This window comes from Juglans microcarpa x Juglans regia, chromosome 2S (assembly GCF_004785595.1).
Source record: "Juglans microcarpa x Juglans regia isolate MS1-56 chromosome 2S, Jm3101_v1.0, whole genome shotgun sequence".
Classification (NCBI taxonomy): domain Eukaryota; kingdom Viridiplantae; phylum Streptophyta; class Magnoliopsida; order Fagales; family Juglandaceae; genus Juglans; species Juglans microcarpa x Juglans regia.
The window spans coordinates 25,474,102-25,481,812 of record NC_054597.1 but is presented as its reverse complement, the minus strand read 5'-3'; positions in this window follow the sequence as shown (position 1 = coordinate 25,481,812).

Here is a 7,711-nt window from a genome sequence, read left to right as displayed (position 1 = left end):
TATATCTTAGCGTAGTGCCTGAACAACTAATACATCCTCAAAATCAAGTCAAATCCCATTAGACAGAAAACCATCAAATCGGTCTTCAATATTTTTCCTTCTACTTCTACAGGGCACTAGTAAACTACTCAAGTACAGGCAATGATACGCCCATCAGAAATAGTTACTACCACTTTGTGGGGGTAACATCTAGGTTTGCAAACAACATATTCTTCCAAATACTGTAAACAAAAAAGACCGGGACGTGCCCGAATCAAATAGTGCCCAAATTGTGAATCTCAACAGCTTGACATTACCTAACATTGACAACAAGGCAATACTACTATTAACCGCAATTCTACTAATCGAAACTAAGGTTAAAGATATAGGGGTCTTAGAAAAATACTAGTGATAACCCCAGCTTCTACGGTTTCTAGAGCGTTGGTATCCACATCTCCATAAGTGACAACGTATAATCAAGTTGGTACTTGGGGTGGAGACTTTGAATTGTTGTCAACAATAGGAGTGACTCCACTTCCCTGCACAACATCGGTGCAGTCTCTGATCATGAGGCCTGGTTACCACACCTGAAGCAAGCCCCCACACCTAGTCTCCACTTGCCTCCATGATATTTATCGTACTTTCCACAGAGTGGGAGTGTGGTCGACATCTGTCTCTAAACTTCCACTAGTAGCATACAGAAAAGATCTCTTCCTTTTTGAGTTGTTTGGGTAGTTAAGTCTTTTTGTTTAGCCTCTACAATTGCTACCACCTTGACCAGCGCCTGATAATTGTTGATACAAAAGCAAGCCACTTCGCTGCAGATCCTTGACTGCAACCCCCTTGAAACTTCTGCACCAGCATCTTCTCTGTGGAAATCAGGTGAGGCACGAACCTTCCTGATTCCATAAATCGGGTAGCGTACTACTCAACTATCATATTTCCTTGCACTAGCAATGTGAATTCCTGCACCTTTTACTCCTCCTTGAACCTTCCCCAGGTCATGGCAGCTAAATTCCCTTATTCTCTTGTCAATAATTGTCTTCAGGTGTCCCACCAAATACCAGCTTCTCCTTGAAGTAGATGCCCGGCATATAATACCTTATGGTCTTGTGATTAAGTGGAAATAATATAAAAATTAAGCATGAAAATTGAGGGGTTTGGTCTGGAAATGAGCACATATGCTTATTTACACAATAAGTCTACAACAAAGGCACCATAAGGTCAAAGTGGGAAATACACATGCAAAAGAATCAAAATCTAACCACTTACCTCACACACCCACTCGGCACTTAGAGAAAAAGAGAAGAAAGAATCCTCTCAAGCCTCTAACCCTTGTTGTTTTGCATCTCAAGCTTCGCACCTTAGAACTGCATGGAATTGGAGAGAGAAACAACCTGGAGAGAGAAACTAGCAGGAGCACTGGAGAGGATAAGGAATGAGAGCTTAAAAGGGACCAAGGGACGTGCGAGTAGGGGATGTTGGGATTTTTGGCAGTCCAAAAATCATTTGGAAAGTTCAGCTTCTAATTTTAGGGTTTTGTTATTTTTCTTTCTCTGGATTTTGGATCAGTCTTTTTATTCTCTTAAGAGCTTGTTTTCATACGGGATGGAAGAGAAATTTCGTGGCCTAGGTCAAGGGGAACTTTTGGAAAGTAGGGTTTTGAGTGGGAGTTTTGGTTTCTTCCCAGTTTTAATTCGTATTTTCCATGAATTTCTGTCATGCTTATAGACATCGGGATTAGAGTTTCTCTGTGTCTTCTTTGATCCATCGTTGACTAAAGGCACGGTGGATGCTTAAAGAATGCAGACCCTAACCCGAGTTGTATGTTGATCGCCAGTTTAATGTGAAATTCGTTGAGATTATTCAATAAATGTGTTGTTAGAGTTTTTATCATATACATTATCCAAATGCTTTTATCATGACTGAAATTGCGTTTGAAGAGTAAATGCAAAACTCCCCTAGAATCCATCTGTGTAAAGGTAACCCGAAGCCTAGGTATTTTTTCCTTTTTCCTCTAAAACCTTTTCAGAATATTGGTCTTGAGTTTTGAACTTGTTCATCTTTTTCAATACAAAGAATTCGGTTTCTTTAATTTTTTTTCCTTATTTTGGTGTGCTTCCATTCCAACTCATTCGCATCTAAGATTCTCAGAAAAGATGCTAAAACTATTTTCAACCCCTTGAGTCTTCTGGTATGAACAATCTGGTTTACAAAGCTACCCCGGGACACTAAGATAGTTGCACATCTCGTATATCACCTCCTCGCTTCCTGTTATTCCAATAAACAATTGCATTGCACTAAATCCACCTTAATCCCTGTGAAATCGACCTTGGGACTCTCAGTATACACAAGTAAGACACCTTCTGCACTTGGGAGTTATTTTAAGATAAGAACCATCTTCCATTCAAGATTGATCAGGTATTTATCCATTCTCATAGGCCCTTTTATGTCCATGAAATCCGGGTATCAGTACACGAGGAACTTTTCTTAGGGGCAACCTCTGAGGTTCGCTCATGGTAGTTCCAATCGGTGCCCTTGGACTTCCTGTTGCTACTGTCATAACACTTCTATCAGTAGACGAATAGCCTCTGCCATGGCGTATCCTCCATTCATGGGAGGATTCTATTCCCCATGATTATTGTGCCCGACTAGATTTCTGGGAGGTTTGCCACAGGCCATGTGTTCCTTCTTGAGACACACAGGCTCACGCGTATCAGATTGGGATTCCAACTCACCACTTCTATAATTCAAGCCTATGGAAAAACTCTAATATTCCAATCATATATTCTGGTACCAATTCCTAAGGACTTGTGGGTTTACCCAGAGATGTAATCCTTTGATACCATCCCGTGATGCCCCCAACCTCCACTTGGGATCTGATGGAAATTGAAGTGTCAGGATATGCAACAGAAGGTTATATACCCTCGTTTATGACAAATAAAATGCAATGCACCTAGCATGCTTCTAACAATATGTAATAATCATAGCGAAATTTTTTTTTATCAAACATAAGTTGCGCCAGAATAACTAAATCCCGAAATACATTTCATTTCATTGATACTTATACAAGTTCATCATCAGTTTAACACAAAATCCTTAACTACAATCAAACCAAAATACTTAACTACACGTCAAGCTACTTGCGCAGGTCAACTTTCAATGTCAGGATGACATTCAAAAACTAGAGTATGATCTCCAAGAGCTCCTCCAAGCACATCCCCGTCCTATTCAAACCTATCACAACTTCTACTATTCCATGTGAGAATGGTAGTTAAGACTACTACGGTGAGATTTTTCAATTTCAGCAAGTTATACATCTCGACTACCACCAGTTTATAAAGTATGCATGATAATAAACGTGGCATGTAGGTATGACTGACATGTACTTACACTTACAAGAAAGGACTTCATAGTTTTCGTATTTCATGACATGCTTGCATACATAAAACAGACTTACTTATTCTTATTCATAATCTTACAGAGTTACTCAAACAAAGCAGAATGCCTATGCCATGAGTATTTCATTCATTTCGTCCAAAATACTTAGAAAAAATAGACTACTTACACCGAAAGTATTTCATCAGAGATACTTAGAAAATGCAGAATGCTTATGCCATGAGTATTCTATTCATGCTTCACTTCAAATAAAAACGTCACAGACTTGCATGCTTCATGACATATGTTCATACTATGTGACAGATATTAATGCTTATGACAAATGACATCATGGCATAACATAATTATTGCAAACATAACAAGACTTAAGATAAAACATTATTCACTTGCATGAAATTTACTATCTAGCATACTCTCGTACATCAATAGTAATTTAGAAGTTAACTTACAGAAATATTTGCGTATATAAGTAGAGCGGGCTAAAATGATAGATATTCTAATGTTAGAAAATCTCATTTAACTAAGAAAATCAGAATTTACAACTCCTACTGCACTATTTCTAAAATTGTCCCTCAACTCTTGGGAATTTCTAAATAACCCCCTAAACTTTCAATAATTGCAAACGGGCTCCAAATTTCACCAAACTTCACAAAACCTATGTATTTTCTATTCTAAATATATTTATGAACTTAGAATTTAAGAAATCATTCATCCACTATGAGAAACCCCTCATGACCGAGACCCCTAAACTTCAAATCTCATAGTGTGATTTTTTTCTTCCTATTTGCATACCATTAAAGGCTTAAATCCAAAACTGTATACCTAATCATATCCTAATCCCACAATTAGTATCATGTCAATACACTAAATTAACATTCATCAAGGTCACATATTCATCACATGGTGCAATTAACACAATCACACACACAATTGCACAACTTGAAACCCTAACATGGTGTTTTTGGCTTTTCACTTGCAAATGGACATTGAGAACTTCAAAGAATCATGCATCCTAACTTCTAACATGTTAAGAACTTATTTCTAAATCATACTACACAACATTAAGCAACAACTTCATGATATCCAAGAGTTATGATTCGGTGCACACACAAAACCCTCAACTGAAACATGCTTGTTCTGTAGTCTTGAATAATATGACCAAATCCTTATCTAGCATGCAATTTTCTTTAAATAACTCATCCATACACTTCATAGTTATGCGCTAGCCAGGTCTTAAGCATCATTTTGATCATGTCACTCCAATCTTCAAGATTAAAACAAGTAACATGGCATGAACCCCAAAACTTGCATGAAAAACATGTGTTCATAAATATTCATCATGGACTCAACTCAAACCCTAGTTTCATGGCTCAAAACAGAACTGAATACATAAATCTAATTACCATTAACAAGATTTTATAGGATCCAATCACCAAACCAAAACTTTAGAGCTCCAAAGAATCAAATTTATCAAAGGAACTTCATGCTAGTTTTCCATTTTTACTAACCCGAATAGTGCATGTAAACCTCTTGAGTGCAATCACTTGTGCTATGAGTTCAAACCAATGGCTAATACACTATACATGTCAATAACTCCATTAGAAACTAAAATCATCAAAATCAACCTAAGACTATATGGCATTGTTAAAACAAAACCCCAACACCAATAACACATGATAGCCGAAATCACCATAAGCCATCATCACCAAGATTCAACCATTTAATCTCAATGAAATTATTCGAACACCTAACCATCAAGTTCCTTACTTAGAATAATATAAAATGGAAGAAGAGGGGTTGAGGAAACAAACTTACTAGGCCAACCACCAAGAGAAATTGCCTAGCTCCTTCTTAGTCCACTTCACTCACTTAGTTTGCTCTCAAATTTGCCAGAATGTTTGCTTGAGTGCAAGTGAGGATGATATGGTTAGGGGCATGTGAGACAAAAGGGGATGAAGGAGGGGTTGGTTGTGTTTAGTTATGGCAGGGCATGGGTGATGGGAAGGTTGCTTGTTGACTTGGACCAAATCTTTGGTGGTTGAGGCTTTAAGTTTGGCTGATTGAGTGGGGGATGGGAGTGGGCGGTTTGCTTGTGTGTGGGGGAAGCTTTTGGGGGCTGACATGAAAGTACAAGGCAGGGAATGATGGCTGGTTTGGTGGTACTATGGGGTATGGTGGTGTGGGGTTTGCTTGTTTCATACACAATCACCTTACACGTGTATTAGGTTTGATATGTGTAAAGTGAAATCCAAATGGAGGGTGGTGATGGTGCCATATGTCCATGAGGTTTTATCGTCTTCCCAGATTGACATGGACATCCTACGTGGCAATGTGACAGTAGTTGGTGATGTGGCACGCTAAATGCCACATGGCGCTCTCCAATTGACCCATTTGGTGCCTGAAAATTATGAAACTTTTTATTGTACCATAGAATCTTAAGAACTCATACAAATTTAAATTTGCAATCCGTTTTGTCTAATTATGATCCTAATTGCCAAAAAAAATCTAAAAGATGTATCGTTCCCTTAGCGGATCATAATTCGACTATGCAAATGAATCGAAACCTATCGAATCTTTAATCCATGAAATATCTCCTAAGTTTTTCATGGCATATTCAATGTCTAGCTAAAAAAATCCTTTCCATCGAATTTATTTCAGGGCGTTACAAGATCAATTCTAGTCAATTTGGCGGTTTGGGTGGTCGGTTTGGGCTTGTATTTTTAGGCCTTTCATTATGTCTAGATTATTTTGGGGATCAATTAAAATCCTAATTTGAAGTAGTGATAGTTTCAAGCAATGTTTTAAGTTCCTTTCCAATAATCATTCCTATTTAAATACTAGAATGAAATATTTCAGTACCAATACATTTCGGTGTATCATTTCGGAAATAACCATATTTATATATAAGCTAACAACTAATATAATAAATACATGTTTATGTAAGTGTGCATATGTGTGTATATATGGAAGAATTGACGATTTATAAAATCAATATACGTTGAAAACATTAAAAAAAGTAGAGATATTAGTGTCAAAAGATAATATTAAGAAAATCACTAACTTGAGTTGAGACACAAAAAATAAAGAAAAAAAATAAAAGAATAAAGACATTATTAAAAAAAGAGAGAAAGAGGGGACATATTTAAAGTTAAGAAAATTAAAATTATATAAGTACCTTTTATATTATAGAATTAATTAAATACTATGTAGATTTAAGTTTTACAAAAATGACATCCAAACTCAAGAAAATTACAAAACTATTATTAAAATAGTCCGGAATGAAATAGGATATGGAATGCCAATTCTAGAAGGAATGGCTGGAATTTGATCGGAATGACTGAAATGGACCGAAGCAGGCCGAAATTTGGAGCAAAATGAAATGACGACATATAGTATACCGGATACAAAAGAATGGCCAGAATGGGACGAAGTTGAAAACTATGGCTTCAATGCCATTTTTAAAATTTAAGTTTCATCTTAATTGAAAACTACATGTTGACTCATATGCAACCATGGAAACAGGCATGGCCATCAGGTCCTGTACAATTCTCCAAGTATAGCATAGTCAGCCTTAATAAGTTTTCCTAAATCAACAAGTCAAAAAAGAGATTATGCTGATAAATATTGATCCACCTCTGCTTTGGAAACAATAGATCCCAAGGTTGATGATGCTTGATCCCACTTATCATACCATCATGTCTCAGCGTCGCCATTACCATCATCTAGGAATTAGGATTGTAGATGTCGAAGGGGGCTCATATTCTCGACTAGTCGTGGTAAAACTTAATGTCACATTATACTCTTCGTACAAATCCACTAAAACTATCTCACACTTGACACCAACTCTTCAGCCTGAGTCTCATCATGAATTTTCTTCAAGTGGAAACTAAGACATCCTAATGACTCTCAATATTTATCATATTTCCCTTCCCATGCTTATGACCAAGCTCATCAAACAATGATTATTATTCTAATTCAGCCTGATCAACTCTTTTGGAGTTTACAAATCTCTTGAAAACTAGTGTTGGCCGTGATACAAAAAGACCTAGAGAATCTTGTAGTTGCGTTATAAAATATTGTTAAATACCTTATAAACACCCACATTGTCTCCCACTCCTCAACCCTAGGAGGTCCCATGTATCCATCAACAAAGTAAGAGAATGAATTGTAATCCTCACTCTCCATCTGACTGAAAGCCTTCTTAATTAAACTTCTCAATTGCCTCCAATATATTGCATGTGCCGTTCCGTCGTGCTAATACATCAAGAGAAAACATTTTCTTTATGATCAATTTTCTCTTTTTCTACACATTTCCTAAACTTATCTAATCTTG